The sequence below is a fragment of the Lepus europaeus genome, chromosome 6, assembly GCF_033115175.1.
Source record: "Lepus europaeus isolate LE1 chromosome 6, mLepTim1.pri, whole genome shotgun sequence".
NCBI classification, from domain to species: domain Eukaryota; kingdom Metazoa; phylum Chordata; class Mammalia; order Lagomorpha; family Leporidae; genus Lepus; species Lepus europaeus.
In genome coordinates, this window is record NC_084832.1 from 83,337,051 (window position 1) to 83,360,440 (window position 23,390).

A 23,390-nucleotide genomic window follows, 5' to 3' on the forward strand; every position below is an offset into this window, starting at 1 on the left:
CAAGCACAAAATTAAATGTTCCCTGATAAAAAAAACATTCAAAACCATAAAGTCTGAGGATAATATCAGGAAAACACAAACACAGAGGCTGTAGCAATATCTGGGATTGAGATAGCCAAAACAAAACCGCATATTTCTGCTTTCATCCAGTCATATCCGGGCAAAGTGGTGTAGAATTCGTAGGCAATGGACCGAGAAAATCCCAGTAAAAATGGTTTTGGAGAAAAGCAAATTCTTTTCGTTAGGCAAGTGCATAAAATGTCATCGATACAAAAAGAAATATCAGGTTTGTTTGTCGCAGTTCCTCCAGCTCTCTCCCTAGAAAATAGGAATGTGTAGAGCTGGTGTCCCCATGATGAACTAACTAGTGTTTCAACGGTACAAATTTAAATGTTCCCTGATAAAAACATTCAAAACAATAAAGTCCATCGATAATTTCCAGAAAACACACACACAGAGGCTTTCACAATATTTCGGATTGAGTTAGCCAAAGCACAACCGGATATTTCTGGTTTCCTCCAGTCATATCCGGAGAAAATGGTGTGGAATTCTTATGCAATGGACTGAGAAAATCAGAGTAAAAATGGTTTTGGAGAAAAGCAAAGTCCTTTCGTTAGGCAAGTGCATAAAATGTCATTGATACAAACAGAAATATCATGTTTGTTTGCCGCAGTTCCTCTAGCTTCCTCCCTAGAAATTACGAATGTGTAGCACTGGAGTCTCCATGTAGAACCAATTTGTGTTTCCCAGCACAACATTAAATGTTCCCTGATAAAAAACTTTCAAAACAAAAAATTCCATTGATAATATCCAGAAAACACAAACAGAGAGGCATTCACAATATTTCAGATTGAGTTAGCCAAAACTCAACCGGATATTTCTGGTTTCATCCAGCCATATCCGGAAAAACTGGTGTAGAATTCGTAGGCAATGGACCGAGAAAATCCCAGTAAAAATGGTTTTGGAGAAAAGCAAAGTCTTTTCGTTGGGCAAGTGCATAAAATGTCATCGATACAAACAGAAATATCATGTTTGTTTGTCGCAGTTCCTCTAGCTTTCTCCCTAGAAAATACGAATGCGTAGAGCTGATGTCTCCATGTGGAACCAATTAGTGTTTCCAAGCACAAAATTAAATGTTCCCTGATAAAAAACATTCAAAACCATAAAGTCTGAGGATAATATCAGGAAAACACAAACACAGAGGCTGTAGAATATCTGGGATTGAGTTAGCCAAAACACAACCGGATATTTCTGGTTTCATGCAGTCATATCCTGACAAAATGGTGTGGAATTCTTACGCAATGGACGGAGAAAATCAGAGTAAAAATGGTTTTGGAGAAAAGCAAAGTCCTTTCGTTAGGCAAGTGCATAAAATGTCATTGATACAAACAGAAATATCATGTTTGTTTGCCGCAGTTCCTCTAGCTTCCTCCCTAGAAATTACGAATGTGTAGCACTGGAGTCTCCATGTAGAACCAATTTGTGTTTCCCAGCACAACATTAAATGTTCCCTGACAAAAAACATTGAAAACAATAAATTCCATTGATAATATCCAGAAAACACAAACACAGAGGCATTCACAATATTTCGGATTGAGTTAGCCAAAACTCAAACAGATATTTCTGGTTTCATCCAGCCATATCCGGAAAAACTGGTGTGGAATTTGTAGGCAATGGATTGAGAAAATCAGAGTAAAAATTGTTTTGGAGAAAAGCAAAGTCTTTTCGTTAGTCAAGTGCATAAAATGTCATCGATACAAACAGAAATATCATGTTTGTTTGTCGCAGTTCCTCTAGCTTTCTCCCTCGAAAATACGAATGCGTAGAGCTGATGTCTCCATGTGGAACCAATTAGTGTTTCCAAGCACAAAATTAAATGTTCCCTGATAAAAAAAAACATTCAAAACCATAAAGTCTGAGGATAATATCAGGAAAACACAAACACAGAGGCTGTAGCAATATCTGGGATTGAGATAGCCAAAACAAAACCGCATATTTCTGCTTTCATCCAGTCATATCCGGACAAAGTGGTGTAGAATTCGTAGGCAATGGACCGAGAAAATCCCAGTAAAAATGGTTTTGGAGAAAAGCAAATTCTTTTCGTTAGGCAAGTGCATAAAATGTCATCGATACAAAAAGAAATATCAGGTTTGTTTGTCGCAGTTCCTCCAGCTCTCTCCCTAGAAAATAGGAATGTGTAGAGCTGGTGTCCCCATGATGAACTAACTAGTGTTTCAACGGTACAAATTTAAATGTTCCCTGATAAAAACATTCAAAACAATAAAGTCCATCGATAATTTCCAGAAAACACACACACAGAGGCTTTCACAATATTTCGGATTGAGTTAGCCAAAGCACAACCGGATATTTCTGTTTTCATCCAGTCATATCCGGACAAAATGGTGTGGAATTCTAACGCAATGGACTGAGAAAATCAGAGTAAAAATGGTTTTGGAGAAAAGCAAAGTCTTTTCGTTAGGCAAGTGCATAAAATGTCATCCATACAAACAGAAATATCATGTTTGTTTGCCGCAGTTCCTCTAGCTTCCTCCCTAGAAATTACGAATGTGTAGCACTGGAGTCTCCATGTAGAACCAATTTGTGTTTCCCAGCACAACATTAAATGTTCCCTGATAAAAAACTTTCAAAACAAAAAATTCCATTGATAATATCCAGAAAACACAAACACAGAGGCATTCACAATATTTCAGATTGAGTTAGCCAAAACTCAACCGGATATTTCTCCTTTCATCCAGCCATATCCGGAAAAACTGGTGTAGAATTCCTAGGCAATGGACCGAGAAAATCCCAGTAAAAATGGTTTTGGAGAAAAGCAAATTCTTTTCGTTAGGCAAGTGCATAAAATGTCATCGATACAAAAAGAAATATCAGGTTTGTTTGTCGCAGTTCCTCCAGCTCTCTCCCTAGAAAATACGAATGTGTAGAGCTGGTGTCCCCATGATGAACAAACTAGTGTTTCAACGGTACAAAATTAAATGTTCCCTGATAAAAACATTCAAAACAATAAAGTCCATCGATAATTTCCAGAAAACACACACACAGAGGCTTTCACAATATTTCGGATTGAGTTAGCCAAAGCACAACCGGATATTTCTGGTTTCATCCAGTCATATCCGGACAAAATGGTGTGGAATTCTAACGCAATGGACGGAGAAAATCAGAGTAAAAATGGTTTTGGAGAAAAGCAAACTCTTTTCATTAGGCAAGTGCATAAAATGTCATCCATACACACACAAATATCATGTTTGTTTGCCGCAGTTCCTCTAGCTTCCTCCCTAGAAATTACGAATGTGTAGCACTGGAGTCTCCATGTAGAACCAATTTGTGTTTCCCAGCACAACATTAAATGTTCCCTGACAAAAAACTTTCAAAACAAAAAATTCCATTGATAATATCCAGAAAACACAAACACAGAGGCATTCACAATATTTCAGATTGAGTTAGCCAAAACTCAACCGGATATTTCTGGTTTCATCCAGCCATATCCGGAAAAACTGGTGTAGAATTCGTAGGCAATGGACCGAGAAAATCCCAGTAAAAATGGTTTTGGAGAAAAGCAAAGTCTTTTCGTTAGGCAAGTGCATAAAATGTCATCGATACAAACAGAAATATCATGTTTGTTTGTCGCAGTTCCTCTAGCTTTCTCCCTAGAAAATAAGAATGCGTAGAACTGATGTCTCCATGTGGAACCAATTAGTGTTTCCAAGCACAAAATTAAATGTTCCCTGATAAAAAACATTCAAAACCATAAAGTCTGAGGAAAATATCAGGAAAACACAAACACAGAGGCTGTAGCAATATCTGGGATTGAGTTAGCCAAAACACAACCGGATATTTCTCCTTTCATCCAGTCATATCCGGACAAAGTGGTGTCGAATTCGTAGGCAATGGACCGGGAAAATCCCAGTAAAAATGGTTTTGGAGAAAAGCAAAGTCTTCTCGTTAGGCAAGGGCATAAAATGTCATCGATACAAAAAGAAATATCAGGTTTGTTTGTCGCATTTCCTCCAGCTCTGTCCCTAGAAAATACGAATGCGTAGAGCTGATGTCTCCATGTGGAACCAACTAGTGTTTCCAAGCACAAAATTAAATGTTCCCTGATAAAAAACATTCAAAACCATAAAGTCTGAGGATAATATCAGGAAAACACAAACACAGAGGCTGTAGCAATATCTGGGATTGAGTTAGCCAAAACACAACCGGATATTTCTCCTTTCATCCAGTCATATCCGGACAAAGTGGTGTGGAATTCGTAGGCAATGGACCGAGAAAATCCCAGTAAAAATGGTTTTGGAGAAAAGCAAATTCTTTTCGTTAGGCAAGTGCATAAAATGTCATCGATACAAAAAGAAATATCAGTTTTGTTTGTCGCAGTTCCTCCAGCTCTCTCCCTAGAAAATACGAATGTGTAGAGCTGGTGTCCCCATGATGAACAAACTAGTGTTTCAACGGTACAAAATTAAATGTTCCCTGATTAAAACATTCAAAACAATAAAGTCCATCGATAATATCCAGAAAACACACACACAGAGGCTTTCACAATATTTCGGATTGAGTTAGCCAAAGCACAACCGGATATTTCTGGTTTCCTCCAGTCATATCCGGAGAAAATCGTGTAGAATTCTTATGCAATGGACTGAGAAAATCAGAGTAAAAATGGTTTTGGAGAAAAGCAAAGTCCTTTCGTTAGGCAAGTGCATAAAATGTCATTGATACAAACAGAAATATCATGTTTGTTTGCCGCAGTTCCTCTAGCTTCCTCCCTAGAAATTACGAATGTGTAGCACTGGAGTCTCCATGTAGAACCAATTTGTGTTTCCCAGCACAACATTAAATGTTCCCTGACAAAAAACATTGAAAACAATAAATTCCATTGATAATATCCAGAAAACACAAACACAGAGGCATTCACAATATTTCGGATTGAGTTAGCCAAAACTCAAACAGATATTTCTGGTTTCATCCAGCCATATCCGGAAAAACTGGTGTGGAATTTGTAGGCAATGGACTGAGAAAATCAGAGTAAAAATGGTTTTGGAGAAAAGCAAAGTCTTTTCGTTAGGCAAGTGCATAAAATGTCATCGATACAAAAAGAAATATCAGGTTTGTTTGTCGCAGTTCCTCCAGCTCTCTCCCTAGAAAATACGAATGTGTAGAGCTGGTGTCCCCATGATGAACAAACTAGTGTTTCAACGGTACAAAATTAAATGTTCCCTGAGAAAAACATTCAAAACAATAAAGTCCATCGATAATTTCCAGAAAACACACACACAGAGGCTTTCACAATATTTCGGATTGAGTTAGCCAAAGCACAACCGGATATTTCTGGTTTCATCCAGTCATATCCGGACAAAATGGTGTGGAATTCTAACGCAATGGACGGAGAAAATCAGAGTAAAAATGGTTTTGGAGAAAAGCAAAGTCTTTTCGTTAGGCAAGTGCATAAAATGTCATCCATACAAACAGAAATATCATGTTTGTTTGCCGCAGTTCCTCTAGCTTCCTCCCTAGAAATTACGAATGTGTAGCACTGGAGTCTCCATGTAGAACCAATTTGTGTTTCCCAGCACAACATTAAATGTTCCCTGATAAAAAACTTTCAAAACAAAAAATTCCATTGATAATATCCAGAAAACACAAACAGAGAGGCATTCACAATATTTCAGATTGAGTTAGCCAAAACTCAACCGGATATTTCTGGTTTCATCCAGCCATATCCGGAAAAACTGGTGTAGAATTCGTAGGCAATGGACCGAGAAAATCCCAGTAAAAATGGTTTTGGAGAAAAGCAAAGTCTTTTCGTTAGGCAAGTGCATAAAATGTCATCGATACAAACAGAAATATCATGTTTGTTTGTCGCAGTTCCTCTAGCTTTCTCCCTAGAAAATAAGAATGCGTAGAACTGATGTCTCCATGTGGAACCAATTAGTGTTTCCAAGCACAAAATTAAATGTTCCCTGATAAAAAACATTCAAAACCATAAAGTCTGAGGAAAATATCAGGAAAACACAAACACAGAGGCTGTAGCAATATCTGGGATTGAGTTAGCCAAAACACAACCGGATATTTCTCCTTTCATCCAGTCATATCCGGACAAAGTGGTGTGGAATTCGTAGGCAATGGACCGGGAAAATCCCAGTAAAAATGGTTTTGGAGAAAAGCAAAGTCTTCTCGTTAGGCAAGTGCATAAAATGTCATCGATACAAAAAGAAATATCAGGTTTGTTTGTCGCATTTCCTCCAGCTCTGTCCCTAGAAAATACGAATGCGTAGAGCTGATGTCTCCATGTGGAACCAACTAGTGTTTCCAAGCACAAAATTAAATGTTCCCTGATAAAAAACATTCAAAACCATAAAGTCTGAGGATAATATCAGGAAAACACAAACACAGAGGCTGTAGCAATATCTGGGATTGAGTTAGCCAAAACACAACCGGATATTTCTCCTTTCATCCAGTCATATCCGGACAAAGTGGTGTGGAATTCGTAGGCAATGGACCGAGAAAATCCCAGTAAAAATGGTTTTGGAGAAAAGCAAATTCTTTTCGTTAGGCAAGTGCATAAAATGTCATCGATACAAAAAGAAATATCAGTTTTGTTTGTCGCAGTTCCTCCAGCTCTCTCCCTAGAAAATACGAATGTGTAGAGCTGGTGTCCCCATGATGAACAAACTAGTGTTTCAACGGTACAAAATTAAATGTTCCCTGATTAAAACATTCAAAACAATAAAGTCCATCGATAATATCCAGAAAACACACACACAGAGGCTTTCACAATATTTCGGATTGAGTTAGCCAAAGCACAACCGGATATTTCTGGTTTCCTCCAGTCATATCCGGAGAAAATCGTGTAGAATTCTTATGCAATGGACTGAGAAAATCAGAGTAAAAATGGTTTTGGAGAAAAGCAAAGTCCTTTCGTTAGGCAAGTGCATAAAATGTCATTGATACAAACAGAAATATCATGTTTGTTTGCCGCAGTTCCTCTAGCTTCCTCCCTAGAAATTACGAATGTGTAGCACTGGAGTCTCCATGTAGAACCAATTTGTGTTTCCCAGCACAACATTAAATGTTCCCTGACAAAAAACATTGAAAACAATAAATTCCATTGATAATATCCAGAAAACACAAACACAGAGGCATTCACAATATTTCGGATTGAGTTAGCCAAAACTCAAACAGATATTTCTGGTTTTATCCAGCCATATCCGGAAAAACTGGTGTGGAATTTGTAGGCAATGGACTGAGAAAATCAGAGTAAAAATGGTTTTGGAGAAAAGCAAAGTCTTTTCGTTAGGCAAGTGCATAAAATGTCATCGATACAAAAAGAAATATCAGGTTTGTTTGTCGCAGTTCCTCCAGCTCTCTCCCTAGAAAATACGAATGTGTAGAGCTGGTGTCCCCATGATGAACAAACTAGTGTTTCAACGGTACAAAATTAAATGTTCCCTGAGAAAAACATTCAAAACAATAAAGTCCATCGATAATTTCCAGAAAACACACACACAGAGGCTTTCACAATATTTCGGATTGAGTTAGCCAAAGCACAACCGGATATTTCTGGTTTCATCCAGTCATATCCGGACAAAATGGTGTGGAATTCTAACGCAATGGACGGAGAAAATCAGAGTAAAAATGGTTTTGGAGAAAAGCAAAGTCTTTTCGTTAGGCAAGTGCATAAAATGTCATCCATACAAACAGAAATATCATGTTTGTTTGCCGCAGTTCCTCTAGCTTCCTCCCTAGAAATTACGAATGTGTAGCACTGGAGTCTCCATGTAGAACCAATTTGTGTTTCCCAGCACAACATTAAATGTTCCCTGATAAAAAACTTTCAAAACAAAAAATTCCATTGATAATATCCAGAAAACACAAACACAGAGGCATTCACAATATTTCAGATTGAGTTAGCCAAAACTCAACCGGATATTTCTGGTTTCATCCAGCCATATCCGGAAAAACTGGTGTAGAATTCGTAGGCAATGGACCGAGAAAATCCCAGTAAAAATGGTTTTGGAGAAAAGCAAAGTCTTTTCGTTAGGCAAGTGCATAAAATGTCATCGATACAAACAGAAATATCATGTTTGTTTGTCGCAGTTCCTCTAGCTTTCTCCCTAGAAAATAAGAATGCGTAGAACTGATGTCTCCATGTGGAACCAATTAGTGTTTCCAAGCACAAAATTAAATGTTCCCTGATAAAAAATATTCAAAACCATAAAGTCTGAGGAAAATATCAGGAAAACACAAACACAGAGGCTGTAGCAATATCTGGGATTGAGTTAGCCAAAACACAACCGGATATTTCTCCTTTCATCCAGTCATATCCGGACAAAGTGGTGTGGAATTCGTAGGCAATGGACCGGGAAAATCCCAGTAAAAATGGTTTTGGAGAAAAGCAAAGTCTTCTCGTTAGGCAAGTGCATAAAATGTCATCGATACAAAAAGAAATATCAGGTTTGTTTGTCGCAATTCCTCCAGCTCTGTCCCTAGAAAATACGAATGCGTAGAGCTGATGTCTCCATGTGGAACCAACTAGTGTTTCCAAGCACAAAATTAAATGTTCCCTGATAAAAAACATTCAAAACCATAAAGTCTGAGGATAATATCAGGAAAACACAAACACAGAGGCTGTAGCAATATCTGGGATTGAGTTAGCCAAAACACAACCGGATATTTCTCCTTTCATCCAGTCATATCCGGACAAAGTGGTGTGGAATTCGTAGGCAATGGACCGAGAAAATCCCAGTAAAAATGGTTTTGGAGAAAAGCACATTCTTTTCGTTAGGCAAGTGCATAAAATGTCATCGATACAAAAAGAAATATCAGTTTTGTTTGTCGCAGTTCCTCCAGCTCTCTCCCTAGAAAATACGAATGTGTAGAGCTGGTGTCCCCATGATGAACAAACTAGTGTTTCAACGGTACAAAATTAAATGTTCCCTGATTAAAACATTCAAAACAATAAAGTCCATCGATAATATCCAGAAAACACACACACAGAGGCTTTCACAATATTTCGGATTGAGTTAGCCAAAGCACAACCGGATATTTCTGGTTTCCTCCAGTCATATCCGGAGAAAATCGTGTAGAATTCTTATGCAATGGACTGAGAAAATCAGAGTAAAAATGGTTTTGGAGAAAAGCAAAGTCCTTTCGTTAGGCAAGTGCATAAAATGTCATTGATACAAACAGAAATATCATGTTTGTTTGCCGCAGTTCCTCTAGCTTCCTCCCTAGAAATTACGAATGTGTAGCACTGGAGTCTCCATGTAGAACCAATTTGTGTTTCCCAGCACAACATTAAATGTTCCCTGACAAAAAACATTGAAAACAATAAATTCCATTGATAATATCCAGAAAACACAAACACAGAGGCATTCACAATATTTCGGATTGAGTTAGCCAAAACTCAAACAGATATTTCTGGTTTCATCCAGCCATATCCGGAAAAACTGGTGTGGAATTTGTAGGCAATGGACTGAGAAAATCAGAGTAAAAATGGTTTTGGAGAAAAGCAAAGTCTTGTCGTTAGGCAAGTGCATAAAATGTCATCGATACAAAAAGAAATATCAGGTTTGTTTGTCGCAGTTCCTCCAGCTCTCTCCCTAGAAAATACGAATGTGTAGAGCTGGTGTCCCCATGATGAACAAACTAGTGTTTCAACGGTACAAAATTAAATGTTCCCTGAGAAAAACATTCAAAACAATAAAGTCCATCGATAATTTCCAGAAAACACACACACAGAGGCTTTCACAATATTTCGGATTGAGTTAGCCAAAGCACAACCGGATATTTCTGGTTTCATCCAGTCATATCCGGACAAAATGGTGTGGAATTCTAACGCAATGGACGGAGAAAATCAGAGTAAAAATGGTTTTGGAGAAAAGCAAAGTCTTTTCGTTAGGCAAGTGCATAAAATGTCATCCATACAAACAGAAATATCATGTTTGTTTGCCGCAGTTCTTCTAGCTTCCTCCCTAGAAATTACGAATGTGTAGCACTGGAGTCTCCATGTAGAACCAATTTGTGTTTCCCAGCACAACATTAAATGTTCCCTGATAAAAAACTTTCAAAACAAAAAATTCCATTGATAATATCCAGAAAACACAAACACAGAGGCATTCACAATATTTCAGATTGAGTTAGCCAAAACTCAACCGGATATTTCTGGTTTCATCCAGCCATATCCGGAAAAACTGGTGTAGAATTCCTAGGCAATGGACCGAGAAAATCCCAGTAAAAATGGTTTTGGAGAAAAGCAAAGTCTTTTCGTTAGGCAAGTGCATAAAATGTCATCGATACAAACAGAAATATCATGTTTGTTTGTCGCAGTTCCTCTAGCTTTCTCCCTAGAAAATACGAATGCGTAGAACTGATGTCTCCATGTGGAACTAATTAGTGTTTCCAAGCACAAAATTAAATGTTCCCTGATAAAAAACATTCAAAACCATAAAGACTGAGGATAATATCAGGAAAACACAAACACAGAGGCTGTAGCAATATCTGGGATTGATTTAGCCAAAACACAACCGGATATTTCTGCTTTCATCCAGTCATATCCGGACAAAGTGGTGTGGAATTCGTAGGCAATGGACCGAGAAAATCCCAGTAAAAATGGTTTTGGAGAAAAGCAAAGTCTTCTCGTTAGGCAAGTGCATAAAATGTCATCGATACAAAAAGAAATATCAGGTTTGTTTGTCGCAGTTCCTCCAGCTCTCTCCCTAGAAAATACGAATGTGTAGAGCTGGTGTCCCCATGATGAACAAACTAGTGTTTCAACGGTACAAAATTAAATGTTCCCTGATAAAAACATTCAAAACAATAAAGTCCATCAATAATTTCCAGAAAACACACACACAGAGGCTTTCACAATATTTCGGATTGAGTTAGCCAAAGCACCACCGGATATTTCTGGTTTCCTCCAGTCATATCCGGAGAAAATGGTGTGGAATTCTTATGCAATGGACTGAGAAAATCAGAGTAAATATGGTTTTGGAGAAAAGCAAAGTCCTTTCGTTAGGCAAGTGCATAAAATGTCATTGATACAAACAGAAATATCATGTTTGTTTGCCGCAGTTCCTCTAGCTTCCTCCCTAGAAATTACGAATGTGTAGCACTGGAGTCTCCATGTAGAACCAATTTGTGTTTCCCAGCACAACATTAAATGTTCCCTGATAAAAAACATTGAAAACAATAAATTCCATTGATAATATCCAGAAAACACAAACACAGAGGCATTCACAATATTTCGGATTGAGTTAGCCAAAACTCAACCAGATATTTCTGGTTTCATCCAGCCATATCCGGAAAAACTGGTGTGGAATTTGTAGGCAATGGACTGAGAAAATCACAGTAAAAATGCTTTTGGAGAAAAGCAAAGTCTTTTCGTTAGGCAAGTGCATAAAATGTCATCTATAGAAACAGAAATATCATGTTTGTCGCAGTTCCTCCAGCTTTCTCCCTAGAAAATACGAATGCGTAGAGCTGATGTCTCCATGTGGAACCAATTAGTGTTTCCAAGCACAAAATTAAATGTTCCCTGATAAAAAACATTCAAAACCATAAAGTCTGAGGATAATATCAGGAAAACACAAACACAGAGGCTGTAGCAATATCTGGGATTGAGTTAGCCAAAACACAACCGCATATTTCTCCTTTCATCCAGTCATAACCGGACAAAGTGGTGTGGAATTCGTAGGCAATGGACCGAGAAAATCCCAGTAAAAATGGTTTTGGAGAAAAGCAAATTCTTTTCGTTAGGCAAGTGCATAAAATGTCATCGATACAAAAAGAAATATCAGGTTTGTTTGTCGCAGTTCCTCCAGCTCTCTCCCTAGAAAATACGAATGTGTAGAGCTGGTGTCCCCATGAAGAACAAACTAGTGTTTCAACGGTACAAAATTAAATGTTCCCTGAAAAAAAATATTCAAAACAATAAAGTCCATCGATAATATGCAGAAAACACACACACAGAGGCTTTCACAATATTTCGGATTGAGTTAGCCAAAGCACAACCGGATATTTCTGGTTTCATCCAGTCATATCCGGACAAAATGGTGTGGAATTCTAACGCAATGGACGGAGAAAATCAGAGTAAAAATGGTTTTGGAGAAAAGCAAAGTCTTTTCGTTAGGCAAGTGCATAAAATGCCATCCATACAAACAGAAATATCATGTTTGTTTGCCGCAGTTCCTCTAGCTTCCTCCCTAGAAATTACGAATGTGTAGCACTGGAGTCTCCATGTAGAACCAATTTGTGTTTCCCAGCACAACATTAAATGTTCCCTGATAAAAAACTTTCAAAACAAAAAATTCCATTGATAATATCCAGAAAACACAAACAGAGAGGCATTCACAATATTTCAGATTGAGTTAGCCAAAACTCAACCGGATATTTCTGGTTTCATCCAGCCATATCCGGAAAAACTGGTGTAGAATTCGTAGGCAATGGACCGAGAAAATCCCAGTAAAAATGGTTTTGGAGAAAAGCAAAGTCTTTTCGTTAGGCAAGTGCATAAAATGTCATCGATACAAACAGAAATATCATGTTTGTTTGTCGCAGTTCCTCTAGCTTTCTCCCTCGAAAATACAAATGCGTAGAGCTGATGTCTCCATGTGGAACCAATTAGTGTTTCCAAGCACAAAATTAAATGTTCCCTGATAAAAAACATTCAAAACCATAAAGTCTGAGGATAATATCAGGAAAACACAAACACAGAGGCTGTAGCAATATCTGGGATTGAGTTAGCCAAAACACAACCGGATATTTCTCCTTTCATCCAGTCATATCCGGACAAAGTGGTGTGGAATTTGTAGGCAATGGACCGAGAAAATCCCAGTAAAAATGGTTTTGGAGAAAAGCAAAGTCTTCTCGTTAGGCAAGTGCATAAAATGTTATCGATACAAAAAGAAATATCAGGTTTGTTTGTCGCAGTTCCTCCAGCTCTGTCCCTAGAAAATACGAATGCGTAGAGCTGATGTCTCCATGTGGAACCAATTAGTGTTTCCAAGCACAAAATTAAATGTTCCCTGATAAAAAACATTCAAAACCATAAAGTCTGAGGATAATATCAGGAAAACACAAACACAGAGGCTGTAGCAATATCTGGGATTGAGTTAGCCAAAACACAACCGGATATTTCTCCTTTCATCCAGTCATATCCGGACAAAGTGGTGTGGAATTCGTAGGCAATGGACCGAGAAAATCCCAGTAAAAATGGTTTTGGAGAAAAGCACATTCTTTTCGTTAGGCAAGTGCATAAAATGTATCGATACAAAAAGAAATATCAGTTTTGTTTGTCGCAGTTCCTCCAGCTCTCTCCCTAGAAAATACGAATGTGTAGAGCTGGTGTCCCCATGATGAACAAACTAGTGTTTCAACGGTACAAAATTAAATGTTCCCTGATTAAAACATTCAAAACAATAAAGTCCATCGATAATATCCAGAAAACACACACACAGAGGCTTTCACAATATTTCGGATTGAGTTAGCCAAAGCACAACCGGATATTTCTGGTTTCCTCCAGTCATATCCGGAGAAAATCGTGTAGAATTCTTATGCAATGGACTGAGAAAATCAGAGTAAAAATGGTTTTGGAGAAAAGCAAAGTCCTTTCGTTAGGCAAGTGCATAAAATGTCATTGATACAAACAGAAATATCATGTTTGTTTGCCGCAGTTCCTCTAGCTTCCTCCCTAGAAATTACGAATGTGTAGCACTGGAGTCTCCATGTAGAACCAATTTGTGTTTCCCAGCACAACATTAAATGTTCCCTGACAAAAAACATTGAAAACAATAAATTCCATTGATAATATCCAGAAAACACAAACACAGAGGCATTCCCAATATTTTGGATTGAGTTAGCCAAAACTCAACCGGATATTTCTGGTTTCATCCAGCCATATCCGGAAAAACTGGTGAAGAATTCGTAGGCAATGGACCGAGAAAATCCCAGTAAAAATGGTTTTGGAGAAAAGCAAAGTCTTTTCGTTAGGCAAGTGCATAAAATGTCATCGATACAAACAGAAATATCATGTTTGTTTGTCGCAGTTCCTCTAGCTTTCTCCCTAGAAAATAAGAATGCGTAGAACTGATGTCTCCATGTGGAACCAATTAGTGTTTCCAAGCACAAAATTAAATGTTCCCTGATAAAAAACATTCAAAACCATAAAGTCTGAGGATAATATCAGGAAAACACAAACACAGAGGCTGTAGCAATATCTGGGATTGAGTTAGCCAAAACACAACCGGATATTTCTCCTTTCAACCAGTCATATCCGGACAAAGTGGTGTGGAATTCGTAGGCAATGGACCGGGAAAATCCCAGTAAAAATGGTTTTGGAGAAAAGCAAAGTCTTCTCGTTAGGCAAGTGCATAAAATGTCATCGATACAAAAAGAAATATCAGGTTTGTTTGTCGCAGTTCCTCCAGCTCTCTCCCTAGAAAATACGAATGTGTAGAGCTGGTGTCCCCATGATGAACAAACTAGTGTTTCAACGGTACAAAATTAAATGTTTCCTGATAAAAACATTCAAAACAATAAAGTCCATCGATAATTTCCAGAAAACACACACACAGAGGCTTTCACAATATTTCGGATTGAGTTAGCCAAAGCACAACCGGATATTTCTGGTTTCCTCCAGTCAAATCCGGACAAAATGGTGTGGAATTCTTATGCAATGGACTGAGAAAATCAGAGTAAAAATGGTTTTGGAGAAAAGCAAAGTCTTTTCGTTAGGCAAGTGCATAAAATGTCATCCATACAAACAGAAATATCATGTTTGTTTGCCGCAGTTCCTCTAGCTTCCTCCCTAGAAATTACGAATGTGTAGCACTGGAGTCTCCATGTAGAACCAATTTGTGTTTCCCAGCACAACATTAAATGTTCCCTGATAAAAAACATTCAAAACAATAAATTCCATTGATAATATCCAGAAAACACAAACACAGAGGCATTCACAATATTTTGGATTGAGTTAGTCAAAACTCAACCGGATATTTCTGGTTTCATCCAGCCATATCCGGAAAAACTGGTGTGGAATTCGTAGGCAATGGACTGAGAAAATCCCAGTAAAAATGGTTTTGGAGAAAAGCAAAGTCTTTTCGTTAGGCAAGTGCATAAAATGTCATCGATACAAACAGAAATATCATGTTTGTTTGTCGCAGTTCCTCTAGCTTTCTCCCTAGAAAATAAGAATGCATAGAACTGATGTCTCCCTGTGGAACCAATTAGTGTTTCCAAGCACAAAATTAATGTTCCCTGATAAAAAACATTCAAAACCATAAAGTCTGAGGATAATATCAGGAAAACACAAACACAGAGGCTGTAGCAATATCTGGGATTGAGTTAGCCAAAACACAACCGGATATTTCTGGTTTCCTCCAGTCATATCCGGAGAAAATGGTGTGGAATTCTTATGCAATGGACTGAGAAAATCAGAGTAAATATGGTTTTGGAGAAAAGCAAAGTCCTTTCGTTAGGCAAGTGCATAAAATGTCATTGATACAAACAGAAATATCATGTTTGTTTGCCGCAGTTCCTCTAGCTTCCTCCCTAGAAATTACGAATGTGTAGCACTGGAGTCTCCATGTAGAACCAATTTGTGTTTCCCAGCACAACATTAAATGTTCCCTGATAAAAAACATTGAAAACAATAAATTCCATTGATAATATCCAGAAAACACAAACACAGAGGCATTCACAATATTTCGGATTGAGTTAGCCAAAACTCAACCAGATATTTCTGGTTTCATCCAGCCATATCCGGAAAAACTGGTGTGGAATTTGTAGGCAATGGACTGAGAAAATCACAGTAAAAATGCTTTTGGAGAAAAGCAAAGTCTTTTCGTTAGGCAAGTGCATAAAATGTCATCTATAGAAACAGAAATATCATGTTTGTCGCAGTTCCTCCAGCTTTCTCCCTAGAAAATACGAATGCGTAGAGCTGATGTCTCCATGTGGAACCAATTAGTGTTTCCAAGCACAAAATTAAATGTTCCCTGATAAAAAACATTCAAAACCATAAAGTCTGAGGATAATATCAGGAAAACACAAACACAGAGGCTGTAGCAATATCTGGGATTGAGTTAGCCAAAACACAACCGCATATTTCTCCTTTCATCCAGTCATATCCGGACAAAGTGGTGTGGAATTCGTAGGCAATGGACCGAGAAAATCCCAGTAAAAATGGTTTTGGAGAAAAGCAAATTCTTTTTGTTAGGCAAGTGCATAAAATGTCATCGATAGAAACAGAAATATCAGGTTTGTTTGTCGCAGTTCCTCCAGCTCTCTCCCCAGAAAATCCGAATGTGTAGAGCTGGTGTCCCCATGATGAACAAACTAGTGTTTCAACAGTACAAAATTAAATGTTCCCTGATAAAAACATTCAAAACAATAAAGTCCATCGATAATATGCAGAAAACACACACACAGAGGCATTCACAATATTTCGGATTCAGTTAGCCAAAGCACAACCGGATATTTCTGGTTTCATCCAGCCATATCCGGACAAAATGGTGTGGAATTCGTAGGCAATGGACCGAGAAAATCAGAGTAAAAATGGTTTTGGAGAAAAGCAAAGTCTTTTCGTTAGGCAAGTGCATAAAATGTCATCCATACAAACAGAAATATCATGTTTGTTTGCCGCAGTTCCTCTAGCTTTCTCCCTCGATAATACGAATGCGTAGAGCTGATGTCTCCATGTGGAACCAATTAGTGTTTCCAAGCACAAAATTAAATGTTCCCTGATAAAAAAAAACATTCAAAACCACAAAGTCTGAGGATAATATCAGGAAAACACAAACACAGAGGCTGTAGCAATATCTGGGATTGAGATAGCCAAAACAAAACCGCATATTTCTGCTTTCATCCAGTCATATCCGGACAAAGTGGTGTAGAATTCGTAGGCAATGGACTGAGAAAATCCCAGTAAAAATGGTTTTGGAGAAAAGCAAATTCTTTTCGTTAGGCAAGTGCATAAAATGTCATCGATACAAAAAGAAATATCAGGTTTGTTTGTCGCAGTTCCTCCAGCTCTCTCCCTAGAAAATAGGAATGTGTAGAGCTGGTGTCCCCATGATGAACTAACTAGTGTTTCAACGGTACAAATTTAAATGTTCCCTGATAAAAACATTCAAAACAATAAATTCCATCGATAATTTCCAGAAAACACACACACAGAGGCTTTCACAATATTTCGGATTGAGTTAGCCAAAGCACAACCGGATATTTCTGTTTTCATCCAGTCATATCCGGACAAAATGGTGTGGAATTCTAACGCAATGGACGGAGAAAATCAGAGTAAAAATGGTTTTGGAGAAAAGCAAAGTCTTTTCGTTAGGCAAGTGCATAAAATGTCATCCATACAAACAGAAATATCATGTTTGTTTGCCGCAGTTCCTCTAGCTTCCTCCCTAGAAATTACGAATGTGTAGCACTGGAGTCTCCATGTAGAACCAATTTGTGTTTCCCAGCACAACATTAAATGTTCCCTGATAAAAAACTTTCAAAACAAAAAATTCCATTGATAATATCCAGAAAACACAAACACAGAGGCATTCACAATATTTCAGATTGAGTTAGCCAAAACTCAACCGGATATTTCTCCTTTCATCCAGCCATATCCGGAAAAACTGGTGTAGAATTCCTAGGCAATGGACCGAGAAAATCCCAGTAAAAATGGTTTTGGAGAAAAGCAAATTCTTTTCGTTAGGCAAGTGCATAAAATGTCATCGATACAAAAAGAAATATCAGGTTTGTTTGTCGCAGTTCCTCCAGCTCTCTCCCTAGAAAATACGAATGTGTAGAGCTGGTGTCCCCATGATGAACAAACTAGTGTTTCAACGGTACAAAATTAAATGTTCCCTGATAAAAACATTCAAAACAATAAAGTCCATCGATAATATGCAGAAAACACACACACAGAGGCTTTCACAATATTTCGGATTGAGTTAGCCAAAGCACAACCGGATATTTCTGGTTTCATCCAGTCATATCCGGACAAAATGGTGTGGAATTCTAACGCAATGGACGGAGAAAATCAGAGTAAAAATGGTTTTGGAGAAAAGCAAACTCTTTTCATTAGGCAAGTGCATAAAATGTCATCCATACACACACAAATATCATGTTTGTTTGCCGCAGTTCCTCTAGCTTCCTCCCTAGAAATTACGAATGTGTAGCACTGGAGTCTCCATGTAGAACCAATTTGTGTTTCCCAGCACAACATTAAATGTTCCCTGACAAAAAACTTTCAAAACAAAAAATTCCATTGATAATATCCAGAAAACACAAACACAGAGGCATTCACAATATTTCAGATTGAGTTAGCCAAAACTCAACCGGATATTTCTGGTTTCATCCAGCCATATCCGGAAAAACTGGTGTAGAATTCGTAGGCAATGGACCGAGAAAATCCCAGTAAAAATGGTTTTGGAGAAAAGCAAAGTCTTTTCGTTAGGCAAGTGCATAAAATGTCATCGATACAAACAGAAATATCATGTTTGTTTGTCGCAGTTCCTCTAGCTTTCTCCCTAGAAAATAACAATGCGTAGAACTGATGTCTCCATGTGGAACCAATTAGTGTTTCCAAGCACAAAATTAAATGTTCCCTGATAAAAAACATTCAAAACCATAAAGTCTGAGGAAAATATCAGGAAAACACAAACACAGAGGCTGTAGCAATATCTGGGATTGAGTTAGCCAAAACACAACCGGATATTTCTCCTTTCATCCAGTCATATCCGGACAAAGTGGTGTGGAATTCGTAGGCAATGGACCGGGAAAATCCCAGTAAAAATGGTTTTGGAGAAAAGCAAAGTCTTCTCGTTAGGCAAGTGCATAAAATGTCATCGATACAAAAAGAAATATCAGGTTTGTTTGTCGCAATTCCTCCAGCTCTGTCCCTAGAAAATACGAATGCGTAGAGCTGATGTCTCCATGTGGAACCAACTAGTGTTTCCAAGCACAAAATTAAATGTTCCCTGATAAAAAACATTCAAAACCATAAAGTCTGAGGATAATATCAGGAAAACACAAACACAGAGGCTGTAGCAATATCTGGGATTGAGTTAGCCAAAACAAAACCGCATATTTCTCCTTTCATCCAGTCATATCCAGACAAAGTGGTGTGGAATTCGTAGGCAATGGACCGAGAAAATCCCAGTAAAAATGGTTTTGGAGAAAAGCACATTCTTTTCGTTAGGCAAGTGCATAAAATGTCATCGATACAAAAAGAAATATCAGTTTTGTTTGTCGCAGTTCCTCCAGCTCTCTCCCTAGAAAATACGAATGTGTAGAGCTGGTGTCCCCATGATGAACAAACTAGTGTTTCAACGGTACAAAATTAAATGTTCCCTGATTAAAACATTCAAAACAATAAAGTCCATCGATAATATCCAGAAAACACACACACAGAGGCTTTCACAATATTTCGGATTGAGTTAGCCAAAGCACAACCGGATATTTCTGGTTTCCTCCAGTCATATCCGGAGAAAATCGTGTAGAATTCTTATGCAATGGACTGAGAAAATCAGAGTAAAAATGGTTTTGGAGAAAAGCAAAGTCCTTTCGTTAGGCAAGTGCATAAAATGTCATTGATACAAACAGAAATATCATGTTTGTTTGCCGCAGTTCCTCTAGCTTCCTCCCTAGAAATTACGAATGTGTAGCACTGGAGTCTCCATGTAGAACCAATTTGTGTTTCCCAGCACAACATTAAATGTTCCCTGACAAAAAACATTGAAAACAATAAATTCCATTGATAATATCCAGAAAACACAAACACAGAGGCATTCACAATATTTCGGATTGAGTTAGCCAAAACTCAAACAGATATTTCTGGTTTCATCCAGCCATATCCGGAAAAACTGGTGTGGAATTTGTAGGCAATGGACTGAGAAAATCAGAGTAAAAATGGTTTTGGAGAAAAGCAAAGTCTTTTCGTTAGGCAAGTGCATAAAATGTCATCGATACAAAAAGAAATATCAGGTTTGTTTGTCGCAGTTCCTCCAGCTCTCTCCCTAGAAAATACGAATGTGTAGAGCTGGTGTCCCCATGATGAACAAACTAGTGTTTCAACGGTACAAAATTAAATGTTCCCTGATAAAAAACATTCAAAACAATAAAGTCCATCGATAATTTCCAGAAAACACACACACAGAGGCTTTCACAATATTTCGGATTGAGTTAGCCAAAGCACAACCGGATATTTCTGGTTTCATCCAGTCATATCCGGACAAAATGGTGTGGAATTCTAACGCAATGGACGGAGAAAATCAGAGTAAAAATGGTTTTGGAGAAAAGCAAAGTCTTTTCGTTAGGCAAGTGCATAAAATGTCATCCATACAAACAGAAATATCATGTTTGTTTGCCGCAGTTCCTCTAGCTTCCTCCCTAGAAATTACGAATGTGTAGCACTGGAGTCTCCATGTAGAACCAATTTGTGTTTCCCAGCACAACATTAAATGTTCCCTGATAAAAAACTTTCAAAACAAAAAATTCCATTGATAATATCCAGAAAACACAAACACAGAGGCATTCACAATATTTCAGATTGAGTTAGCCAAAACTCAACCGGATATTTCTGGTTTCATCCAGCCATATCCGGAAAAACTGGTGTAGAATTCCTAGGCAATGGACCGAGAAAATCCCAGTAAAAATGGTTTTGGAGAAAAGCAAAGTCTTTTCGTTAGGCAAGTGCATAAAATGTCATCGATACAAACAGAAATATCATGTTTGTTTGTCGCAGTTCCTCTAGCTTTCTCCCTAGAAAATACGAATGCGTAGAACTGATGTCTCCATGTGGAACTAATTAGTGTTTCCAAGCACAAAATTAAATGTTCCCTGATAAAAAACATTCAAAACCATAAAGTCTGAGGATAATATCAGGAAAACACAAACACAGAGGCTGTAGCAATATCTGGGATTGATTTAGCCAAAACACAACCGGATATTTCTGCTTTCATCCAGTCATATCCGGACAAAGTGGTGTGGAATTCGTAGGCAATGGACCGGGAAAATCCCAGTAAAAATGGTTTTGGAGAAAAGCAAAGTCTTCTCGTTAGGCAAGTGCATAAAATGTCATCGATACAAAAAGAAATATCAGGTTTGTTTGTCGTAGTTCCTCCAGCTCTCTCCCTAGAAAATACGAATGCGTAGAGCTGATGTCTCCATGTGGAACCAATTAGTGTTTCCAAGCACAAAATTAAATGTTCCCTGATAAAAAACATTCAAAACCATAAAGTCTGAGGATAATATCAGGAAAACAGAAACACAGAGGCTGTAGCAATATCTGGGATTGAGTTAGCCAAAACACAACCGCATATTTCTCCTTTCATCCAGTCATATCCGGACAAAGTGGTGTGGAATTCATAGGCAATGGACCGGGAAAATCCCAGTAAAAATGGTTTTGGAGAAAAGCACATTCTTTTCGTTAGGCAAGTGCATAAAATGTCATCGATACAGAAAGAAATATCAGTTTTGTTTGTCGCAGTTCCTCCAGCTCTCTCCCTAGAAAATACGACTGTGTAGAGCTGGTGTCCCCATGATGAACAAACTAGTGTTTCAACGGTACAAAATTAAATGTTCCCTGATAAAAACATTCAAAACAATAAAGTCTATCGATAATATCCTGAAAACACACACACAGAGGCTTTCACAATATTTCGGATTGAGTTAGCCAAAGCACAACCGGATATTTCTGGTTTCATCCAGTCATATCCGGACAAAATGGTGTGGAATTCTAACGCAATGGATGGAGAAAATCAGAGTAAAAATGGTTTTGGAGAAAAGCAAAGTCCTTTCGTTAGGCAAGTGCATAAAATGTCATCCATACAAACAGAAATATCATGTTTGTTTGCCGCAGTTCCTCTAGCTTCCTCCCTAGAAATTACGAATGTGTAGCACTGGAGTCTCCATGTAGAACCAATTTGTGTTTCCCAGCACAACATTAAATGTTCCCTGATAAAAAACTTTCAAAACAAAAAATTCCATTGATAATATCCAGAAAACACAAACACAGAGGCACTCACAATATTTCAGATTGAGTTAGCCAAAACTCAACCGGATATTTCTGGTTTCATCCAGCCATATCCGGAAAAACTGGTGAAGAATTCGTAGGCAATGGACCGAGAAAATCCCAGTAAAAATGGTTTTGGAGAAAAGCAAAGTCTTTTCGTTAGGCAAGTGCATAAAATGTCATCGATACAAACAGAAATATCATGTTTGTTTGTCGCAGTTCCTCTAGCTTTCTCCCTAGAAAATAAGAATGCGTAGAACTGATGTCTCCATGTGGAACCAATTAGTGTTTCCAAGCACAAAATTAAATGTTCCCTGATAAAAAACATTCAAAACCATAAAGTCTGAGGATAATATCAGGAAAACACAAACACAGAGGCTGTAGCAATATCTGGGATTGAGTTAGCCAAAACACAACCGGATATTTCTCCTTTCATCCAGTCATATCCGGACAAAGTGGTGTGGAATTCGTAGGCAATGGACCGGGAAAATCCCAGTAAAAATGGTTTTGGAGAAAAGCAAAGTCTTCTCGTTAGCAAGTGCATAAAATGTCATCAATACAAAAAGAAATATCAGGTTTGTTTGTCGCAATTCCTCCAGCTCTGTCCCTAGAAAATACGAATGCGTAGAGCTGATGTCTCCATGTGGAACCAACTAGTGTTTCCAAGCACAAAATTAAATGTTCCCTGATAAAAAACATTCAAAACCATAAAGTCTGAGGATAATATCAGGAAAACACAAACACAGAGGCTGTAGCAATATCTGGGATTGAGTTAGCCAAAACAAAACCGCATATTTCTCCTTTCATCCAGTCATATCCAGACAAAGTGGTGTGGAATTCGTAGGCAATGGACCGAGAAAATCCCAGTAAAAATGGTTTTGGAGAAAAGCACATTCTTTTCGTTAGGCAAGTGCATAAAATGTCATCGATACAAAAAGAAATATCAGTTTTGTTTGTCGCAGTTCCTCCAGCTCTCTCCCTAGAAAATACGAATGTGTAGAGCTGGTGTCCCCATGATGAACAAACTAGTGTTTCAACGGTACAAAATTAAATGTTCCCTGATTAAAACATTCAAAACAATAAAGCCCATCGATAATATCCAGAAAACACACACACAGAGGCTTTCACAATATTTCGGATTGAGTTAGCCAAAGCACAACCGGATATTTCTGGTTTCCTCCAGTCATATCCGGAGAAAATCGTGTAGAATTCTTATGCAATGGACTGAGAAAATCAGAGTAAATATGGTTTTGGAGAAAAGCAAAGTCCTTTCGTTAGGCAAGTGCATAAAATGTCATTGATACAAACAGAAATATCATGTTTGTTTGCCGCAGTTCCTCTAGCTTCCTCCCTAGAAATTACG